The 16023-nt window shown below is 43.1% G+C and overlaps 1 protein-coding gene across 3 annotated transcripts in view; it reads left to right on the top strand.

Moving 5' to 3' along the window:
- The window catches only part of HIRA (histone cell cycle regulator), an 84250-nt gene that overhangs the window by 9450 nt on the left and 58777 nt on the right, over positions 1 to 16023 (top strand). The gene's annotated exons all lie outside the window — the stretch shown is intronic.

Here is a 16023-nt window from a genome sequence, read left to right as displayed (position 1 = left end):
GATCTAAGTTCAAATCCTTCCTCAGACACCAGCTGGGTGACATCTGTGCCTCAGTTTTCTCATCTGTTAAGTGGGGATAATTACAGCAACTGTTTCCCAGGGGTGTTTGAAGATCAAAAGAGGTAATAAAATGCTTTGCAAGCCATTAAGCAGAAGATAAATGCTAGTGCTAATTAAATGGATGGTACAAGTCAGCCATTGTGACTGAAACCTTAGTGTATATGAAAGGAAAAAAAGATGAATTAAGGTTAGATCAGGGTTGTCTTTGTTGCATTCCATGCAGCCTAACTAATCTAACCCAGCTGGCAGTATGTTCCAGAGTAATAGGGAAACCCTGAAAGTTTTAGAGCAGAAGTGACAGATCTATACTTTAGGAAGATTATTTTGACAGCTGGGCAGTGGATGGATGAGAGATGTGAAAGACGAGAAGCAAGTTATCAAACATTCATTTTTTTTTCTCTTTTTTTAAAATTCATTTTAAAAAAGTTTCAGCTTCAGATCCTTTCCCTACATTGAGAAGGCAAGGAAAAACAAAACCTATTACAAATATGTGGTCATTTAATACAGATGCTTACATTAGACTTGTCAGAAAGAAAGAGGGCAGGAGGGGTAGGGAAAATATTCTTCAGTCTGCCTCTGAACCCATCAACTCCTCATCTGGAAGGGGATGAGTTGTTTCATCATGAGTCCTTTGGAATATGGTTGGTTATTGGTTGATGAGAGTTCCTAATTCTTTCAGAGCTGTTTATTCTCTTGGTTCTATTCACTTCATTTTTCGTCAGTTCCTACAGATCTTCCCAGGTTTCTCTGAAATCATCTCCTGTCTCATTTTTCATATCACAATATCTTCCATTTCATTCATACTTCCTTGGTTTCCAATTCTTCACTATCATAGAAGAGCTACTGTAAATATTTGAGCCTATATGGATCTTTTTTCTTCATTCTGCTTTTTCATTCTGGGGCATAGACCGGGTAGTGTTATCACTTGGTCAAAGAATATGCATATCAGCAAGCATTTATTAACCATTTACTTTGGGGGCAGCCAAGCAGGGAGACAAGTTAGGTGTCTCTTGGAATAGTCCAGGCAAGAAGCAATGAAAGGGGGCGGCTAGGTGGCGTAGTGGATAAAGCATCGGCCTTGGAGTCAGGAGGACCTGGGTTCAAATGCGATCTCAGGCATTTAATAATTACCTAGCTGTGTTGCCTTGGGCAAGCCACTTAACCCCATTTGCCTTGCAAAAAAAAACCCTAAAAAAAAAAAAAAGAAGCAATGAAAGTCTGAGCTAGGGCAGCTTTGAGGTGAGTGGAGAGAAGAGGACCAGATGTGTTAGACTATGGTGGGAGGTGAACAGTCATCGGTGACTCTGGTTTTGCATCTTGAGAATGGGAAGGGAGGTGTTGCCCTCAATAGAAATAGGGAAATTTGGATAGGAAGGGTACATTTAGGCCAGAGGATGAGTTCCATTCTGAGCAAATAGATTTGAAAATGCCAGAGTGGCATTCAGCCTGAGATGTCCAGAGGGAAGATAGACACGTGGGGCTTGGTGGTGATAGAATGCCAGAAATTGAATCTGTATGAACAGATGGTTTCAACACAGAAAAGGATGTAGAAAGAAGAGAAAGAGAGCCCAGGACAGAGTCTTGGGAGCTATCCACACCATCCACACTAAAGGATGAGAGGTAGCAGAGGAGATTAAAGACTCAAGAACAAGAGCTAGGAATAAGCTGAGGGCATAGAAAGAGTTAGGATGAGGGGTGGGAGGGGACAGAGGCAGAAGCCTTAAGGAGTTGAGCAGAGGGAGGACTAAAATGGGACAATTAGAAGGAGACATCCAGAACAATTGTTAACCATAGAATGAAGACCTGGATTCAAATATTGGGACTGACCACCGAGACTGTGATCCAGGGCAAAGCAGCCCTAGTACTTTCCAAAGGGAAATTTCCTTGCTATTCCAATGAAATCGTCAATATAGGCAAAGAAAGAGTGGGGTGGGACCACTGGAATCAGCCTCATATTGATTCTTGCTAACTTTATAGCCCTCCATGGAGGCCCTGGTCACAGAGGAGTGATTGAGAGCAAGGAAGGAGGACTGAGAAGTGGGGATGATTCTTTGGAGGAGTTTGGCGCCAGAAGGAGAATGTGAGTGGATTCTGGCTAAGATAAAGGTAGCCTTGCTTTTATTGGTGGAGAGGAGAGACTTGATCATTAATGTTTTAGGCACAAGAGAAAGGCTCTCCTGGCAGGCTGTACCCCGGCATCTTCTGAGATGCCTTCTTGTTAGAGCTTTTAATATTTTATGGACCCCAGTGCCTCTTGGGTTGGCCATCTGTTTTCATCCTTCCCTCTCCTTAGCTGACTGGCCTGCCTCCTCTTGCAGACCCTGACAAGATTAGAAATTTATTCAGGGCTGCTCACCAAGTGTTCTTGTTTTTTCCAGGGTTGTATGTGGTAAATTGATAATGTTTCATAGCATCACTTTATTTAGCAAGAAGGAAAGTGGGGAAACCTCTAAAATGCCACTGTGTTAGACAGATGTGTGTTCTTTAGCAGGAGTGAAGGGTAGAGCCCTGATCTGGCTCACAGTGGACTTCACCTTCCAGCCCTGGCCATAAGGAGCCATTTAACCCAGAGCTAGTCTTCTACTCATTTTCCATTTGCTGGGCTTCTTAGTTTGGACTCCCTTCCTGCTCTAGCTCCTCACCTGAAACCTCATTAGCATGAGGACTGATTTCACTTGGATCCTCCTCACCCCCTCAGGTAGGAGTCTCTCCCCTCTAATCTCAGGGCTGGATGCTGGAGGGCTGGCTTAGAAACTCCTCCCGTAGACTCTCCCGTTAGCTTAACCAGATAGTTACTCTATGGCATGCTCCCCTTTGTGGATTGTCTTCACCCATTTGATTGTAAGCTCTCTGAGATCCCGGACTGCCTTTCAGTTTCCTCACTGAACTGACGCTTTGTAAGGGATTCCCTGTTGGGACACCAAGGTCGAGTTGTTGATGGACTAAGCTCTTTCATTGTAGAGGATTTTTGCTTGACTGGCATCATCTGTCCTAAAGCATCGATGTTTACCTTTGATTTTTCCGCCAAGTGATCATAGTGTGTTCTCCTGGAACTTTTGCTGACTGAAAATTTCCCTGAGAGAGCTTGCTGGTCCTATGGATAAAAAGGAATGAAGATAGTCTCCTTGGTCTTTTCTTTTTTTCTCTTTCTTTCATTCTTTCTTTGGCAATCAGACTCATACAACTAGTAATGTCTGAGGTCAGATATAATCACAGCAACTTTGGACTCCAGGGCCACTGTGGCACCTAGCTGCCCCTTGGCTCAGTGGCTTCTCTCTCAGTGCTCAAGTGTGAGATAGAGAGCTAACTGCCCAGAGCCCTGGGAGGTTCAGAGCCACAGCCTGCCACTTGCTCACTCTGAGCTCCAGGCCAGCTCTCTCCTCCCCAAAGCTGCCAGGCAGCTATTTGATACTAATTAGGACCAATTTGGGCAGCTACATCCCTGGAGCCTTCTGGGCCCATCCCTTACCACAGGCCCAAATTGGCACTATCTCATTTCCGCCAGTAACTCTACATTTTTCCTTTTTGTCTTCACTCTTTAGAGAAGACGCACAAGTGACAAGAAGTACCATCTCATAATCTTGAGCTTCTTGGCTCTCATTTTGCTTCTTTACTCTTGTTTCTGGGGCAAAGCAGAATCAAGAGTTTGGTAAACCTGAGGCAGATCATGAGCTTAAGGGATCATTTGCTTTAACTGCACATTTCTTTGATTATTGTTTTATGTATAATTATATAAATTCATTTTTGAATTTAAATATAAAAAGATGAAAAAACCATTTCTGTGCTTACAGTACAACACAAAAAGAGATTTGATATGAAACTATGAATCTCCTTTTTAGTTTGCTTTTTTTTTTAAGGTTTTTTTGGCAAGGCAGTGGGGTTAAATGGCTTGGCCAGGGCCACACAGCTAGGTAATTACTAAGTGTCTGGGGTCACATTTGAATTCGGGTCCTCCTGACTCCAGGGCCAGTACTCTATCCACTTTGCCACCTAGCCGCCCCATTTAGTTTACTTTTTTGAAGACCATGTGCCAAATATTACCATTTTCAAAGCTACCCCACTTTTCTGTTCTTCTGAGTTTTGTTTTCAGCCATGCAGTTTTTTCCTTCCCTCTATTCAGCATTTTGTGTGTGTGTGTGTGTGTGTGTACATAATATGTAAAACTATACTATACAAACTTGTATTTATCACTTCTTTCTCTGGAGGTAGAGACCATCATACTTCATATATCCTTATTAGTTGATTTGGGGTATTTTAATACTCAATCATTCACATTTGTTCTTAGATCGATATTGCTGTTACCATATATTTATATTTTACACACACACACATTCTTGGTGTTCTGTTCATTTCACTTTGCAGAGTTCATGTAAGTCTTTCCCGGTTATTTCTAAATCCTTCTCATCATTTCTTATAGTAAAGTAGTATTCCATTACAATCCTATACCACAACCTCTTCAGCCATTTCCCAGTTGATGGATATCCCCTCTATTCCCAGTTCTTTGCAACCACTAAGAGAACTGCTATAAATATTTTAGAACATAGAGGTTCTTTTCCTTTTTTTCCTGAGCACCTTGGGAAACAGACCTAATAATGATATTGCTGAGTCAGAAAATATACACGGTCTTATAATTCTTTAAAACTCTCCCAGCAGATTGCTTTCCAAAATGCTTGGATCAGTTCAGTTTCACCAACAGTGAATTAGTGTCTCAATTTTTCCACATTACCTCCAACATTTGTCCCTTTCCTCTTCTATCATTTTAGCTAAAGATAGGTGTCATATGATAACTTATACATGTAATTTTAAATTTTTTATTGACACCTTTTGTCTTTTCACCGCAGTCACTTCTTGTTGTAGCTTAATCTGATACTGAACCTTATCAAGTGCATATTAAAAACAGACAGGCAAACCCTAGATGGCCCAGTGCCCATATTTCATGGTGCCCACCATAGGCTGCAACCTAACAATTATCACCTTTCTTGGCCAGCCCCATTGACACACAATTACTCGGTACATTCTATTGATCACCTCTCTGAAACATTGCTAATGTTCATGCTTGCATGCATGTCACTCCATATGAGTTTTCCCGTGTTCCAATGGATTCTGAGTGATTTTTCTTTCAGTGCACTGTTAAGTCTATCCCATTCATGTGCCAACATTTTGTTCAGTTACTGCTCAGGACTTGGGTATGTACCCACTACTTTGTTTCTTCTTTTTTGAGACCATGGAAAGTACTGCTGTGAATATTTTAAGATGTGTTGGGCTTTTTTTTCTCATTCTCTGCAGACAGGTCCAGAAGTGGGATCACTGGATTGATCCAGAAGCATTGAATAGTTAGTAACTTTACTGGCAGAATTCTAAATTGTTTCCAGAGTAGTTATACTTCCAAACTATTAGTTTGCTTGCCTTTTTCACCCCTCTAACATTGCCTAACATTTCTATCTTTCTCAGTTTGATAGGTAGGAGAGGGAGTATCTCAGAATTGTTTCTAATTTGTACTCATATTATTAGCAATTTGGAATATCCTTTTGGTGAGTTGTTTTTAGCTTGTATTAAAACTTTAATAGCTTCTTTTGAAACTGCCTTATTTTTCTCTGATCATTTTCTTCTGTTGGGGAATGACACTTGCTATATATTTGTATTGATTTTTTTTTAGTATCTAGGATGTGGGACCTCTGTAGTAGATATCTGTAGTAGATATATATTTATATATTATATATATAATATATTTATACTACAGACATTTCCCCCAAATACTTCCTTTCTAATTCTAGCTACATTGATTTTGTTCCTGCCAAAACTCTTTACACAGTGGAAGTTGTTTATTTTGGCTTTTGTGATCACCTGTGCCTTACTTTTAGTTTTTTTGTTGTTGTGGTTTTTTTTTGTTTTTTTTTTTGGTAAGGCGACAGGGTTAAGCGGCTTGCCCAAGGCCACACAGCTAGATAATTATTAAGTGTCTGAGGTCGGATTTGAACTCAGGTCCTCCTGACTCCAGGGCTGGTGCTTTATCCACTGTGCCACCTAGCTGCCCCCTGTGCCTTAATATTAAAGAATGGTGTGCCAGATTCGGAAATGAAGAGAACTCGGTTCAATTCTGACTGCCACTTACTTGCTGTGTGATTTGGGGTAAGTGACAACCTCTAAATCTTACTTTCCTCGGTGACAAGAATGAGGATAATGCGCACACAAATTCACGGGATTGTTCGGAGAGCTGCTTTTATTGTCTTTGCCAGTTTGATTAGAGTGCCGTTTCCCGTTTGCCAACTTGCCTTAGTAGAGATTGAAGCTAGTTTTCCTTCGCAGTTCTTTAGGCTATCGCTGTGCTTTGCCTGCTTAGCAGCCGGCCTGCTTCTTGCATGCCAGCGTCTGCGCCAGCCGCTGCCTGGAACAGTTTTCCCACTTGACCCTTGTTCTTGTAAATCTAGTTGTTGTGGATGTCTTTCAAAGCTACGTTTGTGATATAGAACTGATCTGTTTCATCCATTATGATTAGCTCTTACTTGGAGAGGCTACTTTCCATTATTCTCAAACATTTTAATTGTGTGGGATTTTATATTTAAATATCCTTTGGAAGCTGATTGAAGCATGTTGGTGCAAAATGCCAACTTTTTTTTTGCCAAACTTAACAATTTTCCCAGCAGTACCTATTTTTCTTTTATTTCTTTTCAATTTTTTTCCAATTCTGTGCAAAGATAGTTTTCAACATTTTTTTGGTAAGTTTTTGAATCTCACCTTTTTTCTCCCTCCTCCCTTCCCACTTGGCAGTGAGGAGCTAGGTTGTGTGTGTGTGTGTGTGTGTGTGTGTGTGTGTGTGTGTATATATATATATATATATATATCTTTTAGTATTATCTTTCATCATTGTACCCGAGTGGTATACACACACAATCATGTTTAACCAATATTTCCATAGTAGTCCTATTGTGAAAGAATTAGAACCAAGGGGGGGGTGAGAAAGAAAGAAAACAAATAAAGGAAATTTTAAAAAGGGAACATAGTCTGCTTTAGTCTTCATTCAGTGTCCATAGTTCTCTCTCTGGATGTGGATGGCATTTTCCATCACAAGTCTTTGAGGATTTTCTTTAATCATTGTACCCCAGTAGTACCTATTGAAGAGAGTTCTTCCTACCCCCCCCCCCGTATTTTTTTTTATTCTCAATTAATTGTGCTATTTGTTTCTTGAGAAAGAATTAAAGGAGTCTGGCAGATCCTTTCCAGATGTATAACAAGGTTACTGCTCTCTTACTATGTGATTTTGTGTCCTGCTACTGTATTATTTGAGATTATAGTAGCAATAGAATGCTTGAAACTTCTGCAGTCTCTCTAAAGGAACAAATTCATTGTAAGATCAGAGATTCACCTTACTGCCTAGATTGTAAAAACAAGGGATCAGAAAGGTATTTTGTGCATTCCATCAGACAGATTGTGTGGCAACCTGCAGAAGCTAAAAGTGGAGGGGCATGTCTTGTACCTGGTACTGTCAGTAGATAGTGAACTGGGCCAGCAATGGAGTAGGAAGGCAGTGTATCCATGTCTTGGTTGTATCTGGGAAATTTTGTAGCTTTGAGTCATCCAGCCGCCCCCCCCCCCATATCCGTGAGTTTAGCCATGTGCCTGTGCCTTACAGCAATGCAGATGGCTAGCACCCCCCCCCCCCCCACTGGCTCATCCTTTGTAACTTTTGTTCAAGCCTTACTGTAAGAAGTAACATTTTTTTTCTTTTTTTTTTTTTGAAGGCAGTTGGGGTTAAGTGATTTGCCCCAGGGTCATACAGCTAGTATCTGAAGCAGAATTGAACTCAGGTCTTCCTGACTCCAGGGTCAGTGCTGTGTTCACTGTGTCATCTTAGCTGCCCTGATTTTTTTTTTTTTTTTTTTTTGTTTAAGAAGCTCAGTAAAACTAGTCCATACCTCAGCCATATAAGAGATTCCATGGAGGATAAAAATATCTGAGAAAAAGAGGTTGCTGGGTCATTCTTGTGCTCAATAAACTCTTGTCAGTTAGGGGTAGCAAGGTGGTGCACTGGGTAGAGCACCAGCCTGGGAATTAGGAGGACCTGAGTTCAAATCTTGCCCTCAGACACTTGCCACTTACTGGCTATGTGACCTTGAGCCAGTCACTCAAGCCCAATTGCTTCATATCCAGAGCCATCTCCAGTCCTGATTCCTATCCTGCCACTGGACCCAGATGGCCCTGGAGGAGATAGTGAGACTGGTGACTTAGCAAGCCCTCTCAATCAAATCCAATTCATGTCTTTGTGGTCATGGCATCACCTCCCCAAAGGCATGGTCTTCAAGAATGAAAGGAAAACATCATTATTGGTGAGATAATGCCTGGTTAGATACTAGTTCTTCCTCAGATATCTCTCTAAAACAGGAAATAGGAGTAAGTTTTGTAATCCAAAGACCTGGCCTCAGGCTGTTTTTGTTCCATATCAATTGTTATTTAATCTCTTGGAGCCTCAGTTTCCACCATTGGAATGTTACTCCTCACCTTGTCTTTTCACTCTAGAAATGGGAGCTGTTATTCTCTTTCATTGTGAATTTTAGAGGATTCTCCTCTTCTGGTGGAGAACAATTCATTGGATCCTGAACCACTCCAATTTGAAAAAAAAAAAACAGAAGCAAAACACGCAATGGAGGTGCTTTCTAATTGAGAGACAGCCATTCTAGAGAAATGTTTATCATTGTTTATCATGATAGGTTGATTCTTTTAAGAGAGGCCCATCCTCCTGCTCAGACCTAAAGGGAACTCCTAAAGGTAGCAAACTGGACAGACCCAAGACCAGTAAGAGGACTGAAAGCAGCAGCTGTTTGCAGCCTGGGTCAGGACCAGGGCTGCCAGGGACCCTCGCAGAGATGCCCAGGATGGCCTATGAGGACTTCGGGATCAGAGCTGCCAGACCTGGGGAACCAGAATGAGCAGTGGCCTTCTCTCCTTCAGCTCAACTCAAACCTAGTAAAGCTTGAGATAAGGGGCGGCTAGATGGCAAAGTGGATCAGGAGTACCTGGGTTCAAATCCAGTCTCAGACACTTAATAATGACCTAGCTGTGTGGCCTTGGGCAAGCCACTTAACCCCGTTTGCCTTGCAAAAACCTTAAAAAAAAAGGCTTGAGATAAAGTGTTGAGACTCAAGCTGGGAACTTTGCCTTGAGAAGGCAAAGGTGGGGGGAGGTGCAGAGAAGAGCAGAAAGACATCCTAGAGAGCCTTGGAGGTTTCCCAGAAGAGACTGAGAGACCCTACTCAGGTGCCTGTTAAACTATGGACCTCTCAAGGTCCTTCTCACTCCAGTGTTCTCTGGTCCCCCCAAAAAAACAACAGCCCTGAAGTGGAAGGAGAGGGAGAACGCTTCTGGGGCCAAGTTTCCTTATTCTCAATTAAATGAGGACACCAGATGGAAATGCCCTCTGAGGTTCTTCAGCATTCTCTTTCTCTGAATCGGGAGCCTTCAAGGAAATTGATTTTTCTCTCTGCCTCAAATTGATTTTTCTTTCTTGTGGGTTGGGGCACTTGATAGATAAAAGAGCCCAGTTCCCACTTGTACAGAATTATTCACTGTTGAACTACGAGGCTTTGTTACTATGGGCCCCATGCCCAGACATGGAAATGGTTTTGTTATATAGACCCTGACTTTGTGGTAATATTTACTCTTAATAGGATTAATCTGACAACAAATGGAGTTGTTGGAAAGGCCCAGTCTCTGCTGAATGGACTTTTTCTTTCTGCCCCTCTTTGTCTTTATTGTCCTTGTCTGGGGATGAAGAGGAATTCTGTTGCTTCACAAATTCTTTGTTTTCAGTTTCTTCAACTGTAAGAGAGATGGTTGCCCAAGGTGATGTCTGAGATCCTTTCAGCTCTCAGATCTCATCTTGAAGCCCACTTGTTCCTGGAAAGCCTGAGAGCTCTAGGATCTTTGTCTTCTTGAGATTTCCTATTCCCGTTTCAGCCTTCCTTTTTTGGCTTTGGAGGAGCTCTGATGCTGCTTCTGTGTTCAGCATCCTGTGCCTTGGTGGCCAGTGTGGAGGAATCCTTGTGGGTTGGGTGGCTGAGCTCAATGCAGTGGGACCACTGCTCCGGAACTTAGATTTTGTGTTGTTACTTGTTGAGAATGTGTTTGTTGGTGGCACTGCCCTGGTAGTTGGATTGATGTCTGTCTGACTGGCCAGCCAGTTGGTGACCATCATCTCCTCCTGGCACAGGCTCCAACTGCTCCTGACTCCAGCCTAAGCAGCTTTGATCCCTTTGCATTTGAAGAGCCTTCCTGACTAGAATTCCAACAGGCCATGCACAGTCCAATCCAAAAGCATTAAGACTGGCATTGGCCTTGCAAGTTAAAAAGGAAGTTCCTGTTCTCAAAGAGCTGATATTCTAGTGGGATCACAAGTATGTATGTAAATCGATCCAGGATATAGAAAGAACTGTACCATTCTGACTTGCAAAGAACTTACCTTAACTCATTTTATAATTAGGAATGACTTTCTATAGAACAGGAATTCCTCACCCGAGGTCTGTGAGCTTTAAAAAAAGATATATTTTGGATCATTGTTTCACCAGAATTGGTTCCCTTTGTGATTCTATATATATTGTCTTCACTTAGAAAAACACCATTCTGAACAGGAATCCACAGGCTTCACTCACCAAACAGAAAAGGGGACCCAGAACACAAAGTAGTAATAATAATCTAACAGTCATCATAACTGACTTTTATATAGTGCCTACTCTGCTCCAGCACATTACCCATTATCTCATTGGATCTTCACACCAGACCTGGAGGATGTGATTTCTATTTTATGCTGAAGCTAAAGCTCCCAAATGGGTTGGGTAGCTTCCACTGAAGACCCCACATAGCTATGTGATCATTATTTGTTTGAATAATTGAGCTCAGGTGCAAGGCTTTGCCTTGCTCCATAGTAAATTCCATCTCCTGTGCTGAAATCCTACTCAGGTGGCTCAGCCGCCTGCCTCAGGGGGAGGAAGCTGTGCCCACAGAGCACATGGTCCAGCAGGACCGGAGCTGGGGAGGCTTCAAGTTCAAGGCAGACTGGCTGGTCCTCGGGAGTCTGGTGAAGAATTTCTCTGAAACCTGCTGGGATTCCTCGAGGATGGAAATCCCCAGTCCAGGCTTGTTTCAGTCCAGGTTCTATCCTATCAAAGTCGTTTTGGACCTTGATTCTGTCATTCAGGGCATCCCCTTTTCCTCCTGCTGCATATTGAGTAACACCAGGCACTGAGGAGAGGCCATGGGAGGGCTCAGGAAATACAGGTGTACAGTGCTTGCAATATTTGGATCTCTACCCAGTATCACCCTGCACTGTCACTGTGATTGGCTTAGATGCCGTCTGCCAGTGTGATGAGTGGGCCCTCTAGGTCTTCATCTGTGCATCATAGATGTGTTGAGCAAGAGAGAGTTTGGAAGAGGCCTCTGGATCCCTCCATCCAAGATGGAGGAGTCACTTCAAGGTAAAGTCTACTTGTTTCTTATCTATCTGAACTGTCCTTATCTAGGTCATGGATCCTCATCTCCTTGTTCAGTTAATTAATGAATGTTTATTAAACATGTACAGTACTAAGCATTGGAAGTGCTCCCCCCTCCATAAAAAAAAACAAACCCTCACCAAAAGTATCTACCTTCAGAGGCTTATTACATTCTAACGAGGGAGAGCTTATGAATAAGAAGATCCTAGATTGTTCCAGAATGGAGACTGACAAGCTCCCCAGAAGGGAGCCCTGCAGCAGAACCATAAAGGAACCCCAAGAAATGGAGCTCAATTCCAATTCCAGACTTTGAAAGACTTCCAACTTTCTTGTTGAAATTCAGATCTACTTGGTGTCTGGTCTTCTCCTGTCTGTCAATCTGGTAATTCTGTCCAGAAAGATATTATCTTCTCAGGGTATTAAAGTAAAAATCCGTGTCAGTGGACACTCCTGGCAGTGGAAATTCTGTGAGACTTCAAAAGGTGTGCTCTGTGGTCTCTGCCTCTGCTGACCCAGGAGCCATTCTGATCCCTTCAGTCATCTGTTCAGTTGGTGGGAAGAGCTCCTGGTAGAGAAGGCGGTTGTTCAGACCTCTTCATGACCCTGGGGACTGTATGTCTATGGGGTTTTCTTGGCAAAAATCCTGGAGGGATTTGTCGTGGATTAAGGCAAGCAGGTTAAATGACTTGCCAGGGTCACACTGATATGGATAGGAAGGGTCTGAGGCCAGATGTGGATGCAAATCTTCCAGACTCCAGGCCCAGAGCATGCTTTCTCCTGCATAACAGAACTGCCTCTCCCTGTTAAAGGAAACCCCACTTTTGTCTCTTGAGGCCTACCCACATCCCTTGATAAAACTGCTTTTCTTAGAAGTGCATCTGTCAAGGCTTTGGTGTGTCTGGGGTCTCTCAGATGTGGCTTCCTTCTCCAAGTGCCCAGGTCTGCCTTTTTGTGCACTGTGATTCATACCTTTAGAACTGAAAGGGACTGATTGCCCGAGACAGAGAGGAGGAACCAGGTTCTGACCCACACCAGAGTGCACTAAGATTGCTTTGTGCCAGGCCCTGGGCAGGTGCTGACAGTACAAAGACAAAATTAGAGTAGTTTCTGTTCTCACAGAGCTTACATTCTAATTAGAGAAATCATATGTACCCAGACAGAAGAGGTATAGAGACTTTTTTTCATCCTTCATTTTATTTCTTTTTTTAGTTGTTTTTTTTTTGCAAGGCAATGGGGTTAAGTGACTTGCCCAAGGTCACACAGCTAGGTAATTATTAAGTGTCTGAGGCTGGATTTGAATGCAGGTCCTCCTGACTCCAGGGCCGGTGCTCTATGCTCTGCGCCACCTAGCTGCCCCTGCCCTTTGTTTTTGAAGAAAATCATGATATCGGGGAGTGATGTCATGGCAAGCACATGAATTAGATTTGAGTGATGAGGGCTGGGCTAAGTCACCAACCTCACTTTCTCCTCTGGAGCCATCTGGATCCAGTGACCAGATAGGAATTGGGCCAACTTGTGATGCCCTGGATGCGAGGCATTCGGGGTTAAGTGATTCGCCCAAGGTGACACTGCTAGGAAGAGTCCAGTGTCTGAGGCTAGATTCGAACTTCTTTCCTACTGACTCCAAAGCCAGTGCTCAATCCACTGTCTGTCTAACTACTATCTGTCGAGGTATAGACAGATGCTTCCATTGGAAGCTACAATATACAGCTTCCTGGAGACTTGGGACACTGAGTATTTCTGCAAGGGAGTTGGAGAGAGGAGGAGTATTGGAGACCCTCAGTGGAGGATTCCTGCTCCAGGTGGTGCTTGAGGAGGAGGAGGAGGAGGAGGAGGGAGAGTGTTCCAGACCTGGGGAACCAGCTGGCAAAGGCCCAACCTTGGAGGATCAGCTACAACATTGTGGAGTGGGAGAAGGGGAGGGTGCATAAGGGGGCCAGGAAAGGGAGGAGGTATCTACTGCCAAAGGGCTTCAAAATGCAAGCAGGTTTATATTGATCTGTTTGGTCTGTGAGGCAATGAAATTTACTGAGTGAGGAAGGGACTGAGTCAGGCCTGCTCTCTTTTTAAATCATGTAAAAGATTGCCATTGCCCCTTCTTTCCTCTTCCCCCAGTGAGCAAACTACAAAATAAAGAGATAAAGCCCACAATCTTAGCTATAGGATCAAATTAAACTTGTCTGGAAATGGACACCTCTTGGCTGTATTTTAAGTTCACCAACTTTCCATTAGGAAGTGACTGGTATATTTTAATGTTCATTCTTTTGTGCTCATGACTTCTTGCAGCAAACAGAGTTCTAATTGTTCTCTAATTGTTCTCTTAGACTTTGCATCAATTCATAAAGGCTTCAGTTTACTCTGGAACTGTCTATTTCAAAATTTCTTATGACTCAGGAATACTTTCCTTATTCCAAAGCACTGGGTCTTTTTAACTATTTCCTAAAAGGAGGACACCCCTTTAATTCCCAGTTTTGGCTCTCACAGAAAGAGCTGATGTAAGCATTTTTGTACTTAAGAGTCTTTCACTCTCTTTGATTTTTTGGGGGGTACAGACCCATTTGTGTTCTCCTGCTAGATTAAAATGGGGTGCAATTTGGTAACTTTCTGGGTGTGGTTCCAAATTGCTTTCCAGGCTGCTGGCCCAGTTAATTTACGGTTTCATTCACAGTGGGTTGCCTTCCCACATCCCCTCCAACACTCACCATTTTGCCAGTTGTTCAAGCCTGATCTTAAGGAAAGGCACTTTGGTAGTTTTTCCAAGAATGGTTTGGACTTGAGAGAAACTTGAGATGAAGACCAGTTAGGAAGTAGCCATAGTCTAGGGGAAAGGGCGGATGAGGCCCTGAGCTTGATGGGCAGAATGTTATCATAAAAGGAAGATGGTAGGGGTGGCTAGGTGGCGCAGTGGATAAAGCACCGGCCCTGGAGTCAGGAGTACCTGGGTTCAAATCCGGTCTCAGACACTTAATAATTACCTAGCTGTGTGGCCTTGGGTAAGTCACTTAACCCCATTTGCCTTACAAAAAAACTAAAAAAAAAGGAAGGTGGTGATTGACAATGATGTGGTGGTAGACATGGCAAGATTTGATCATTAATTGGTTGTGTGGACTGAGTTAGTGAAGAATTGAGGGTAACCCTGAGGCTGTAGGTGTTGCAAAATGGAAACATTGGGAGTGCTTTCGATAGTAATAGGGAAGCTCAGAAGAGGGAAAGATAGTGAGTTCTGTTTTGGAAAAGATGAGTTTAGATGCTCATGATATAACTAGTTTGAAATGTCCAGTCAAGAGTTGGTGGCATGGGATTGAGAGCTTACCAAGTGGGAGAGTGGAAAGAGAGGAGAGATGATGGATGGCCCAAGGCAGAACAACCAAGGATACCGAGGCAGGTAGGAGAAGAACTGAAAAATAGCAGTGTCATGAAAACTCAAAGAGAGAACATCCTGAAGGAGAGAGGAGGGCAGACATCCATGTCAGAAAGATAAAAAAAAGGAATCTGATGTTGCTGGACTTTTGTCCTATAAAAGTCAGCTAGTTATTTTGTAGCCAGTGATGCCTCCTCTTTGGCATAGCTGGGGGACCTCACCTCCACTGTTAGTAGCCATCATCATCCATAATCCCACATTCTTCATCTGTCAAAGGTAACAATGGTTGATGATGTTTGTCCTTCATTCTTTTTTTTTTTTTTTGCAAGGCAATGGAGTTAAGTGACTTTCCCAAGGCCACACATCTAGGTAATTATTAAGTGTCTGAGACCGGATTTGAACCCAGGTACTCCTGACTCCAGGGCCGGTGCTTTATCCACTGCGCCACCTAGCCACCCCCCTGTCCTTCATTCTTGAAGAAGATATGACATGACATGACATGACATGACATCAGGGAGATGATGCCATGACAAGCATGTGAATTGAATTTGAATGAGAATGGGGCTGTACTAAGTCCCCAGCCTCACTTTCTCCTCCAGAGTCGTCTGGATCCAGTGGCCAGATATGGATGAGGATGATTGGAGAGGGCCCTGGATGAGAGGCAGTTGGGGATAAGTGACTTGCCCAAGGTTGCAGAAGTCTGAGGCTGGATTTGAATTCTTATCCTCCTAACTTCAAGGCCAGTGCTCTATCCACAGCATCATTCCAGAAAAGGGTGCTTGAAGACAGAGGTGACTACAGTCACTTTTCTTCTTGGAAGTTGTTTGTGGAATAAGCTTTGTCAAGAACCCAGGGAAAATGTCTGTTCTCCTGAGCTAATGAGTTTAAAGACTGTGGTGGCCCTTCTTTCCTCCCCCCCCCCCCCCCCCCCGCCTCCTCCCACCCCAAGGTGGCAATTACTCTGGTTTTTCCTTTCAAAGGAATGAATAGGGAGCTGATTTGAGCCCATTCACAGATAGAGAAAAGCCCTTGTTAACTTGCTTCTTATCTGTCCACCTAGAAGTTCCTCTGCATCTAACTGAATAAAAGTCAGCCTTCTCCAACTCCATTTCCTGGCTGTCT

This window comes from Macrotis lagotis, chromosome X (assembly GCF_037893015.1).
Source record: "Macrotis lagotis isolate mMagLag1 chromosome X, bilby.v1.9.chrom.fasta, whole genome shotgun sequence".
Lineage (NCBI taxonomy): Eukaryota > Metazoa > Chordata > Mammalia > Peramelemorphia > Peramelidae > Macrotis > Macrotis lagotis.
Note: the sequence above shows the minus strand (reverse complement) of the source record. Positions and strands in the feature narration are given on the sequence as shown.